The sequence below is a fragment of the Macaca nemestrina genome, chromosome 14, assembly GCF_043159975.1.
Source record: "Macaca nemestrina isolate mMacNem1 chromosome 14, mMacNem.hap1, whole genome shotgun sequence".
Taxonomy (NCBI): domain Eukaryota; kingdom Metazoa; phylum Chordata; class Mammalia; order Primates; family Cercopithecidae; genus Macaca; species Macaca nemestrina.
In genome coordinates, this window is record NC_092138.1 from 24,967,651 (window position 1) to 24,981,110 (window position 13,460).

The following is a 13,460-nucleotide window of genomic DNA, read 5'->3' on the forward strand; positions in this document are numbered from 1 at the left end:
GGACATTTGTATTTCTTTCCTATGCTCTGAAACTATTTAAGTACCACTAGTATTTTCTTTTCATTAAGGTTGGTGAAATTTTTCTGTAAGCATTGTTTTTGCTGTATCTTATAAATTCTGGCATATAATGTCTTAATTATTATTTTTTCTATTGTTTCTATGCTGAAATTTTGTTTGTACTTCCCTTTTGACTCAATGATCATTTAATAGAAATGCTTACTTCCAGGTGGAAATTAATTGATCCTTTCTAATTAGTTGAACTGTGCTCAGGGAATGTTATTTGCATTGTCTATTCTTTGGAATGTAATGAGGTCTTTTATGTGATCTAATAGAAGACCAATTTGGGTGAATGTTTTCGTAAATACTTAAAAATCAGATATATTTGTTATTATTGAGGTAACTATTTTATCTTTATTATAACTTGTAGACTTCTTAAGCATCCTAGCGTTTTCTTCTTAATCTTGTTAAATTATTTTTAGGTGGAATTATACCTTGCAGTGTTATCAATCTAGTAGTGTTATCAACAATGTGACATTTTGCTATGTTTTCCTGGAAATATATTGTCCATCCTTTCATTTTAAACTTTCTTAATTACTTTTTTAAAACCATGTTTCACATTACAATGTGGAGTTTTGTTTCTGTTTTGTGAACCAATCTAAATATCTGCCTTTAGTAAGTTAAAAACAAGTCCATTTATATATTGTTATAACTTACATATTTTAACTGGGTTCCACCATTTTATATTATATTGACTATAAACATATATATGATACATTTCTTTTGCTCCTTTTTGGCAGTTCTGGTATTTTGGAAGATTTTCATTTTCTTTCTTTTCTTTATGTTTTGAAGTTTTTTATTTTTTTCTTTAGGTCACATTTCCAAAAATGACTTGTCTAACCTAGCTGGGACATTCTATGCCATGACTCTCAATCATTTATTCCTTTTACGTTTTCCCATATTATAATAAGTATCTGAAGTTACCTCATTGGTTATTCATTTAATAATTTATTGGTTCTGGCTGGGCGAGATGGCTCACGCCTATAATCCCAGCACTTTGGGAGGTCGAGGCAGGCAGATCATGAGGTTAGGAGTTCAAGACCAACCTGGCCAACATAATGAAACCCCATTTCTACTGAAAACACAACAACTTAGCCGGGCATAGTGGTGGGCACATAATTCCAGCTACTCGGGAGACTGAAGCAGGAGAATTGCTTGAATCTGGGAGGCAGAGGTTGCAGTAAGCAGAGATCGTGCCACTGCACTCTAGCCTGAGCAATAGAATGAGATTCCGTCTCCAAAAAAAAAAAAAGAAAGAAAAATTTTTGGTTCCTTTCTACTATAAATTTCTTTTTATCAGAACTTCTCTCTCTCTCTTTCTCACTCACTCTTGCTCTGACTCTTTCTTCATGGTATAATTAGAGCTTGCAACAGTACACATTGTGTAACAGAAGATAGTTAATAAATATTATGACTGTTAATTGAAACTACTTTTTAAATGTCTTTCAGCATACTTTTCCTAGTAGTGCCTCACTCATTTTAGGCACTCAGTAAGAATTTGTTACCACTAAACTGAAACTGTGAAGACTATAGCCTTATGTAAAATGTAAAATATGATTATGATAATGATAGCTAATACTCATGGAGAATTTACTGTCTGCAAGGCACTGCTCTAAGCCCTGCACTTATTAACTCATTAATCCTCACAATAACTGAGTCACAGAGTGGTTAAGTAACTTTTCCAAAGTCACCGAGCTGGTAGATTTGTTGGTATTAGAAGGGGTAAAGGCTATAACCATAATGAAGATGAGAAATGTCAGAAATAACGTCATCTTAAAAGTAGAAGATTAATACTACACTAATACATTTTTGTTACTATTGTATCTTATGTATAATTCTTATCTCCTGTATTATATTTTAAGCTTTCTTGGAAGCAGGCATTTTTAAAGTCCTCATAGAGCATAGAAGGGTGCTAAGTTAATAATAACCAGAAAAGTAGCTTGTATTTTCATGGCACTTACTATATGCCAGACTTAGTGCTTTAAATATATTAACTCATTTAATTCTTACAAGAGCAGGTACTATTATTTTTCCCATTTTACACATGATAAGTTAAAGCACAAAGAGACTGAATAACTTTCCTGAGGTTACACAGCTTGTAAATGACAAAAGCAAAATTTGAAGCCAGCCAATCTAGTCCAATGTCAGTGTTTTAAATCATTATGCTGTGCTACTCACTGAGTGCTTGTGACTGATTAAAGACTCCAATGATATACATTTCATTATAGGTATATATGATTCTAGGCGTGATTTCTCCACAGGCTTATCTATCTAAGTCCCAGATTTACACTTTTAGATAAGCCACATAAAAACAACTTTGAGGTGTTAGTGAATCATACTAGGTGCATTAGGAGGTACATTCACAAACATTTACAAGTCTCAGAGACTATGATTTATCTTTAGATAACATTGATCATTTAAGTAAGGTCAAATTTTAGATTATTTTTGAAAATGACAGCAACGCTTTGCACTTATTCAATATTGTTCTTTAACCATTCTTCTCCAGATACAACGTAGGCAGGAGATTACTAAAAACGACCACAAATTTGGAAACGTTAATATTTTGAAAGCATACTTGCCAAAATAAACATCCCAAATTAGATATAGCTATTTTACTAAACAACATTATGATTCCTCTTCAGAAGTATTATTGTTTAAACCACTACAAATTTCTTTTATTTCCTATAGAATATTAATTTCATATTTCAGAAAAAGAAAATAAGAGATGATTAAGTGCAAATCTCAAGGCAAAACTTGTAATTTTGCCCATATTCATGACCACAGCTATATTAAGAAACAACAACATAAAATGTTTTCCAAAGAAACAGAAGCAAGTGTTTAAAACAATAACCACAATTACACACTACTGTTGAATCAAGCACATTTATAATGGAACAAAAACACATTACAGCCACCAAAATACATATTTCATTGTTTCTGACTTACTGGATCACCACAAATAGACCTATTAATATGGCATTGGATTCACATAAGAAACTAGTACTACTCTTTAAAATTAAATGAAAAGATTATTTTCTTATCTATATATATATATTGCATATGTAGTATTACACACAGTATTTACATATACATAGAATACATGTAGTATTTCAGATCAATAGCATTTTACATATTTTATATATAGTTTTTACATAGAAATATATAAAAATCATAGAGTATAACATAGAAGAATATAAAAAATTGTTACTGGAGAAAAAGAAAGATATTTTGTAATGATTAAAAGGGTCAAAGATAGTTAAAAACTAGAAGGAAATTAACCTTTTATATCTTTGAATGTTGCAAATGCAGAATAACTTTTTTCTCTTAAGTGTTTCTAATGTTTCCTTAATTTCTAGTATCAGCTGGTATAACGTTTAAATCATTACACAGTGTTACAAAATTCTGCTACAAAAAATCAGATAAATAATTATTTATTTGAGAAGATTAGCAATACGAAATAGCAAACATCTCCTAAATAACCTGAAAACAATAACCCATATAATTCCAAGTTTAGTATTTGTTTTGGCATGAAATAAGTTTCAGCACCCCAGTAACATAAATAATAAATTCATAGTAGATGTACTGAAACACTTTTATAAAATTCAAAAAATTACATCAAATAATGTTCTCCAATGGCACACTAAAGGAATACAGGAGTATCATATCATTTCTATAAGTTGACATAATAACTAACAATAACAGGTTAACAATATTGCCCTATCATATATAAGCAATGTACACACAAATTTATAATAGCTAGTCCAAACACCATAACTTAATATTATAGAAAATAACTATATATGTCTGAATGGGAGACGAAGAATAAAAAGTAAAGGGTCCTACCTTCTCAAAGACTAAAACCCAAAAGTATTTTCGATGTTTAATTACATTCTTTTGGTAGATAACAGACCTTCCCTACTGGGTTAAATCCAATCACAACTTTCTAGGCCAACAATTAACAGATGCTGACATCTTCATTCAAGAACAGCCATGAAAGGTGCATGCATTCCAAAAAAAATTGTAAAGATATAAATCAATTTGCAGAAGTTAATATCATTATCCATTCTACGCTTCTTATTCTCGTCAGAGAGGAGAAGGGCTTTCTTCTGGGCTGTCTCTTTCTTAACTCCTTAGGAAATCAAGGCTTAAAGTTCTTTGGCTTTTAAATAAACATATGTCTTCATAGGCGGGGAGGAGGCCCAACTAGCAATTTCAAATCATTTTCTTACCATTCTCAGAAGTTCCACTTTGGCCAGACTCATTAAAGAGAATGACAAATTTCTATCATTTTAGGACAGTTCTTTTGGGGCAGGGAAAACAAGATAAAAGAAAAAAATAACTGCAAGTGGAACTGATATTTGAACAAGGAAGGAAAGAAATATTGGAATTTAAATGGAACATTTCCAGGAACAAGAGCACAAGCACACTTTCTCATCCTCTTCTTGCTCTTCAGTCTGATGTGGTGATCCAGATGGGACACCCACTTCCCAGTTAGTTGATTCTAGCCACGGGCTTCCATCCTCTGAATAAGGGCATGGGTTTCTAGTCTCTGCATATGGAGGTGATCCTCTCATTTCAATGTGTGGACCTTCATAGGATGTACTAGGATACATTTTGTCTCCTTCATTATGTCTGATTTGGGGACCACTGAGTTGAGGTGTAAGAGTTTGCATTGCAAAAGAAAGGCAAAATATCCTGAAGATAATTTCATCCTCGTGAGATACTTTTTGGGCTCCCTACAAATTCTTCCTGAAATAGCTGATGCTGACTCACTTGCTCTGGGAACACATTTATTGTGGCCAAATTTTTCACGGCACTTGATTGTGAGATCTTAGATTAGTAATGTTGCTTGGCAACACAACAGCATCCCTAGACTTTTTCAATTTGACTTACCTAAATTCAAGTTTCAAACTTTCAGAAAGAGCACAGATGGTTTTAAGATTTAGCATTTTATATTTATAAGAAAGAATATATATATATATATATTTGATTCAAATTTATGCTCCTAGCACAAGAAACTCCAAGTTTATCTGCTAAGCAATTCCATTTATATCTATGTTGAATGTCCTTGCCATTTCCTGCAGTCTACATCCCAGCTGTTCTCGTCACTACCCACAGTCAAAAACTCTCTCCTCATATGCATTTTTCATTATAATTTCTGCTCCAGAAAGGAATGTGCAATAATCCTATAATGTCTTCATATTCACACCATAACATGATAAAAGAAGGAAAGAATAAAGGAAAGAAGGAAGGGAGGGAGGAGAAAGACAAGAAGGAAGGAAGGGAGGGAAAGAGACAGGAAGGGATAGAGAAGGAGGAAGTTTGCATCTAAACTTCTATTCAAGAAATTGCTTTCTTTAAATGTGGCCAACACTACCTTTAAAATAATTTATATAGAGAGTAAACATCTCGAAGATTTTGCTTTTCTTATATAGAGAGTAAATATCTCTAAGAAATTGCTTTTCTTTATGTGGCAAATACTACTTTTGGAAGAATTTATATAGAGAGTAAATATCTCTAAGATTCAAACACAGTGTAATAAGGGTAGAGTAGACATTTCTTCATAATTTAGCATATCACTAACTGCAAACAATTTTCAACAAAAGTATTTATTTATTAATGCAAGTTATTGAAAACATTTAAAACATTCCAAATGTGTCAATGTGTGTATAACAAGGGCAGTAGAAGCTAAATTTAGAAAAAGTGTGATCGTGAATAATTTTTATTTTATTCTTTTTTATAAATTTTCCACAATAAATACACACAACTTCTGTAATATGAAAAATAAGCCAGTGTAAGATGCTTTTATAAATGTTGTGCAGTAGAGTAAGTCGATGATCAGTTTCATTCTGTGCTGATTATTAAGTTATTCCGTGTCATCTGCTATCTTACCCTTTTGGCTTAGTTTTCTGACACTGAGGTCACAACTCTGCAAATAATCTTGCTCCCTTCTAGCTGCTTTCCTGTTAAAGTCTACCAATGAAGGAGCTAAGGGAAATTTAAAGACAGAAATAAGAGAAGGAACATGGTCTTCCTATTTGCTTGTTGTTTCTGTAGGTTTTGTCCCGGCAGTGCCCCGGCTTCCTTCAGCACTCCCAGAGCAAGCCTTCTCATACCCCATTGGTAGTACTAGCATGAAGCAAGTATCCTTTCTTCAGAGATCTGATTCCCAGCTACCGTTTCCATTTATTGAGTCACATCTAACACTGCCAAATTTGAGTGGAGACCAGAGCAAGTGAAGGCTCTCCAGCAAGTGCAGACTGTAGTGCAAGCTACACTTCCCCTTGAAGATCAGCAACAGTTCCTAAGATCGTAAGTATCTGTGGTATACAGGGGCACCACATGGAGTCTTTTGCAAGCCCTCATAGGAGGATTACAATGCAGACCTCTAGGGTTTGGGAGCAAATCTATGTCTTCAACATACTCGCTTCTTTTTTTGAGAAACAGTTACTGGAATGCTTTTGATAATTGTAGAGCCTGAAAGCCTGACCAAGGAACATCAAAATAACTGTGCAATCTGAACTGCCCCTCATAAACTGGGTGTTATATGGTCCACCAAGCCGTAAGTTTGGTAAGCAATTAATCATCAAGTGGACATGCTTGCTAGAGATGCACATGAGAAGGTGGTTCAATGCCTCAATTTGTCCTTCACGTCCTTTGAGACCTACTCCATCTTCATTGTCTTCTCTCACTCAATCCAAGGGAATTCCTTATAACTGAGAAAGAAAACCTTGAGCTTAGTGTACAAATGGTTAGATCCCAAGGAAGGAATGTACACACAGACACCAAAAACTCCATTAAACTGGAAGTTAAAACTGTAGCCGGGACACCTTGGGCTCACGCCATTGGGTCAACACTTGAAGGAGGTTGTTGTATGGAGAAGAGCAATTGATGTTCATATTTACCAAAGGGAACCTGAGTAGCTTCCCAACAGCGAGGGAGGCAGAGGGCACACTGACTGGATTCTCTGAGCACCTATTAACACTTTATGTCCAGGCCAGGCACGGCGGCTCATGCCTGTAATCCCAGAACTTTGGGAGGCCAAGTTGGGTGGATCACTTGAGTTCAGGAGTTCAAGACCAGCCTTAGCAACATGGTGAAACCCTGCTTCTACCAAAAACAAAACAACAACAAAAAAATGCAAAAATTAGCTGGGCATGGTGGCATGCACCTGTAGTCCCAGCTACTCAGGAGGCTGAGGTGGGAGGATTGCTTGAGCCCTGGAGGTCGAGGCTGCAGTGAGCCAAGATCGTGCCACTGCACTTAGAAAACTAAGCAACTACACAAAAGCCTGTTATTGAGGATTCAGATCCTTCAGAAACAAAAGTTTAGATAAGCCCACTAGTAAAGAAATCTAGTCAGCTGAGGACAAGGCGGGCATGGTATAGATGTCAAAAGAAGAAAGTTAGAGATGTTAACCATGCTCCCGTGATTAGTTTCAGAAATGAGGACAAGAGCAGTGATATAAACTTTCTGCCTTTCTTGTTACTTACAGGTATATTTGTAGTAATACAAATTAGCTAATTTATATTTATTTTCTTTCATTTTTCACTCCTTATTTTACATATAACTCATTGGATCATGGCACTTTTACTTACACTTTAGACTTTATATTACCAATTTCCAGGTGGGACTGTGATAGAATTTGAGGAGTAATGAACATCACTGAGAAATTGATACCATGAGTTTTTCTGGAAATTGTTACTGTGGTTGAGACTTTATGGCTCTCTCTTTCAGAGAGAGGAGAGAGCAAAGGATGGATAGTTGCTTCATCTTTCTAGACAATGGCATAGCTTTTGCTTTATGGAAATTCAAAAATTAATAGAAAGGTATATAGATGTAGAAATGGTCAAAGGAGTGAACTATGCCAGTTTATTAGATTGGTTTTTCTCAGTTCCAAACTCTTCATTCTATGCTCAGCGGAGACTCTGTGATCTACTTTTCTCCCTTGCCAGATTATGTCTTTGTTGGTTCTGTTAGTAGAAGGCACTGGCGGGAGAACGGAAGGCAGAAAGGAGGAAGGCAGACTCCATCCTATTTGCTTACTGTTCCTTCAACATTTCCCTACTCAGATCCATTTCCTAGCAGCAGCAAAAACAACATCTTAAAAGACAACAGAGTAAGACAAGCAGAATCTTTCCCTGAACTGTCTGGATCTCGCTCTGTGGGAACCCCTCCCAGCGTCTGGGCTCTGATAACCCACCCCAACACCTTCCTGTTTCCCTCAGCCCTACTGGCAAATCTACTTCCTGCAGTTAATTTATCTGTTCCCTTCATGTTCCTTTTTTACTTCTTTAGCTATTCCCCATACTAAATTCTTTCTGTTATTATAATTAGTGTGGTTTCTGATTTCCTGACTGATATGAGTACTTATTACATTGGCCAGATACTGTATTTTACATATATTGTTTTACTTAATCTTCACAAACCCTGTGAGGTCTAGTGTGTGTGTGTGTGTGTGTGTGTGTGTGTATTCCAGTGTATTGGATATATAATATTCAATCTCATATATATGTATATATGCATAATTCAGTGTATTGAGGCTGGTAAAATTGAATTTAAACTTTTTTCTTTTAACATACCCATCTTCAAAAAGGAAATCAATGTTAAAACTTGGATTTGAACCAAGATTAGATTGACCCGAAAGCCTACCAACTGATAAATAAACAAATGTGGTATAGCCATACAATGAAATATAATTGAGCAACAAAAAAAAAAAAAGAAGAAGAATTTATACATGCTACAAAATGGACGAAACTTGAAATTATCATGTGAAAGAAAGCAGACACAAAAAGGAACGTTTTGTATGATTTCCTTTATGTATGAAATGTTCAGAATAGGCAAGTATACAGACACAGAAATTTGATTAGTGTTTGTCAGGGGCTTAAGGTGATTAACTCCTTAGTTTTTAGTCCAGGAAAATGGTTATTTTACTTTTGTTAACCAACTTCAAATCAATTCAGAGAATGGTCTAGAGTTTTGTGAGTAAACCACTATTTTACGTATAGTGCTTGTATTTTCCCCAAAACGCTGCCTCACAGAGAGCACTTTAATTTTCCATGCTATTGCTACGTTGATCTCAACCTTGAAAAGAAAAGTAGTTTTGATCCTGGACTGAAAAGAAGAGGAGGTGGTGCATTTCACAGAAGAGGAATTATGGACGGCTAACAACATTAGTAAGATGCTCAACTTCACTAACAGAATGTAAACAAATGAATGTAACAATAGAATATCACCACACACACACACACTCAGACAGGCAAACATGAGCATGGTAGCAAGAGAGGAAGGAAACTCTCATCTATCATTGGTGGAAGTATAAACAGATATAGCCTTTTAGAAAAGCATTCTGGTGCTATGTGTTAAAATTAATAATCCACATAGCCTCTTATTCAGTAACCCTACTCTTAGTATTCTATACCATAAAAATAAAAGTTTCAATGCATAAGGATATAGTGACAAAGAGATATTTGACAATTTTGGAAACAAAGTAAATGTCTACACAATGAGGCATAATTTAATATATTGTGATAATTTCATACATTATCACCTAGCCATTTGAAAGAATGACCCAGATCTATATATATTTCCCTGGAAATATGTTCTTGATAAACACCAAAGGAAAAAAGCTAGTATGGAGAAACAGATACAATATTCCATTTATGTAAAAGAAAGTGGCAAAATGTGTTTCATAGGTACCATGCATATTTGTATGTATGTGTATGTGAATCTAAGATAATGGAGAAAGTTATAGAAAGACATACACCAGGTAGTTAACTTTTGGTTGCATAATTGATGAGTGGGGGACGAGGTAGGGAGGGTAGGATTGAGTACAGGGAGAAGATACGTCAGTTCACAAAAACAACAGTATTTATTAAATATGTGTCCCAGTATGTAAGATATTTTTCCATTTATGCTGTTTTATACATAAGTGTGATATTACATAAAAATACATCAATGAATTTAACCAAAATACTACAAATCAGTATATATAAGAGTAGCAGGATTTCAAAGGACGTTTTTCATCCTTCCCTATAATTTGGTGTATTCTTTGAAGTTTTACAAAGATTATGCATTGCTTATATAATCATACAATCAATGGAGTGTGGGCCTCCCCCTATGACTTAGTACCCCTGCATGTTTTAGCTCTCAGACTTGTTCACATTGAGACTCCAACAATTTGTTAATTACAACTTAGATTTTCCTAGCCTGGAGTTGATTCCCACGGAGGTTTCTGGTACAGTAAGTTGTAACTCTCTATATCTGCCTGTCTGTCTCTAAAATTTTGGAGTAGCAGTTTTTCCTATGGCCTCACCTCTCTGATGGATTTGGAAGAGTTGATTTTTAAGTTTGTCCAGCTTGTTACTTGTTGTTACAATAAAGTGGTAACAACATGCTATTGCTATATTGATCTCAGACCTTAAAAAGAAAAGTTGCTTTGATCCTGGACTGAAAAGAAGAAGAGGTGCTGCATTTCACAGAAGAGGAATTATGGATGGCCAACAACATTAATAAGATGCTCAACTTCACTAACAGAATGTAAACAAATGAATGTAACAATAGAATATCACCACACACACACTAAGAGAGGCAAACATGAGCATAGTAAGCTGCTTGCATGCTGAATCAGAAACCAAAAGTCTGAGCAGGTAGATTTTCCAATGGGTTTATCATTGGCAATGAATATTTAATTGACTACATTGTATTTTCAGCTCTATGAAAATTAGAAAATAAGAGAAGACACGTATTATATGAATATACTCTAATAAGTTGAAGGTTATAAGGCACTTTCTCTAAAGCCCATAATAAACGTTTGTCTTTTTTTATTATTATTTTATTTTATTTTTGAGTTGAAATCTTGCTTTGTCATCCAGGCTGGAGTGCAGTGGTGCCATCTCGGCTCACTGCAACCTCTGCCTCCCACGTTCAAGCAATTCTCCTGCCTCAGCCTCCTAAGTAGCTGGGACTACAGGCACCTGCCACCACTCCTGACTAATTTTTGTAATTTTAGTAGAGACGGGTTTCACCATATTGGTCAGGCTGGTCTCAAACTCCTGACCTCAGGTGATCCACCCACCTCGGCCTCCCAAAGTGCTGGGATTACAGGCGTGAACCAGCCAAATTTTTATCTTTATGTGGTATTTAGAACATATATTTAGAATATATAAAGCAGTAAGAAGAATATATATTTTTCCTTTTGAAACACACAATTTGCTAGATCCTTTAGACCTTTAACAAAAGTGATTTAATTTGACTTACAATAAGTTTCAGAATGTAATTTGTATACTTTCTTTTGCTTATAACAGAATATCTAAAATTGGGTGATTTATAAAGAAAAGGAATTACCTTTTTATAGGAAAAAAAAAAGCTTTCCTATTCTGAAATTATACAGTTTGCTCAAGGGTTACATCTGGTGAGAGCATTCTTTTTTAGTGGGGACGCTGCGGCATCCTGAGGTAGTTCAGAACATCATGTGGTGAGGGGCTAAGCATGCCAACATGCTAGCACAGGTCTCTCTTCCTGTTCTTATAAAGCCACCGGTTACCCTCCCAGGATAAGCCATTAATCCACTCATGGATAAATGCACTCATGATCTAGTCACCTCTTAAAGGCCCTGCCTTTCAATACTGCCACACTGGGGATTATGTTTCGACATGAGTTTTGGAGGGAACATTCAAAATATGGCAGAGACTTAATAGAAACAATGAACAACCTTCAAAAACAGATAGATCATGTAAGCAGAAAGATGCAAATTCTAAGAAAGCATCAAAAAGATACGCCTTAGATCAGAAACAATGAAACAGAAATGAATTCCTTTGACGGGCTTATTAGTAGATTGGACACAGCTGAAGAAAGAATCACTGAGCTTCTGGATATAACAATAGAAACTTCCAAATTGAAAAGCAAACAGAAGAAAGATTGAAAAATACAGAACAGAATATCGGAGCACTGTGGGACAATTCAGAGAGTATAACATACAGATAACGGAAAAAAAAAACTGAAAGAAAAAAAAGGAGAAGGAATATTTGAAACAATAATGACAGAATTTCCCCAAATTAATCTCAGACACCAAACCAAACCAAAGATCTAGGAAACCGAGGGAATAATAAGCAGAATAAATTCCAAAAACCCTACACCTAAGTATACCATATTCAAACAACAAAATCAAAGGCAAGGGAAAAATCTTGAAAGAAGCCAGATGGAAAGAACACCTTACCTATAGAGGAACAAAGAGAACTCCATTTGACTAAGTCGACTACTTAAGCACTGGAAAGGGGCTCAGAGCTATCTGGACAGGGAATTCAGGCTTCTTGTACCCAGATCATGGTCTAGGAGGGAAAAACATTTTCCTTGGTCCCAAGGACAACTTGCCCCTTGACTTACTAAGGCAAGGATTCCTTCTCTCTGGGTGTAGGGCAGGTCTTCTATTAGATTACCTGCCACACACAGACCTCAACAAATCATGATTGAATGAACCATGCAAGCAAGAAGAAAGTGGAGTAAATTATTCAAAGTGTTGAGAGAAAAGAAATCCACCAACTTAGAATTATATAACCTGTGAAATAATCCTTCAAAAGTGAAGGAGAGGCCAGGCATGTTGGCTCATGCCTGTAATCCCAGCATTTTGGGAGGCCGAGGTGGGCAGATGACCTGAGGTCAGGAGTTCAAGACCAGCCTGGCCAACATGGTGAAACCCAGTCTCTACTAAAACTGCAAAACAAATTAGCCAGGCATGGTGGCGGGCGTTTTTAATCCCAGTTACGCAGGAGGCTGAGACAGGAGAATCACTTGAAACCGGGAGGCAGAAGTTGCAGTGAGCCAAGATCACGCCATTGCACTCCAGCCTGGGCTACAAGAATGAAACTCTGTCAAAAGAAAAAAAAAAAAAGAAAAGGAAGGAGAAATAAAAACTTATTTTAAAAAAATGGAGGAAACTTGTTGCCCATAGACCTGTCTTATAAGAAATTTAAGAGATGTTCTTCAGAGAGAAGGAAAGCAATATAGGTCAAAAACTCAGGTATTCACAAAAAATGAAAAACATCAGAGAATAATTGAAAGTAAAAAACTTTTTCTAGTATTAATTGATCAAATAGTTACCAGTTTACTGAAAATAATAATGACAGCAATATATTTGATTATATATGCATATAAATGTATGTGTGTGTGTATATATGTTCTTATGTATAAATGAAATGAATGACAATTATAGAAGGTACAGGAGTAAGGAATTAGGAACATTTCATTTTTATGAAATATTTGCACTATCCATGAAGCAGTACGGTGTTATTTGAAAACAGATTTGTTGTAAACGTATATTGCAAACTCTATGGCAACCACTAAAAAGGGTTAAAAAAAAGAAGTATAATTAATATGATAAGAAAGGAGAGAAAATCATATAAAAG

General features: G+C 35.3%; 1 protein-coding gene across 3 annotated transcripts in view; it reads left to right on the plus strand.

The window, feature by feature from the left end:
- The window catches only part of LOC105498675 (aldehyde dehydrogenase 1 family member A1), a 179,813-nt gene that overhangs the window by 57,616 nt on the left and 108,737 nt on the right, over positions 1 to 13,460 (plus strand). The window contains exon 1 of one of the 3 annotated variants that reach the window (XM_011770935.3): positions 6,115 to 6,369. The exons of the other annotated variants lie outside the window; for them this stretch is intronic. The gene's annotated coding sequence lies outside the window, so the exon portion shown is untranslated. Of the gene's footprint in view, positions 1 to 6,114; positions 6,370 to 13,460 lie in introns of those variants that run through there. 3 annotated transcript variants of the gene reach the window in all.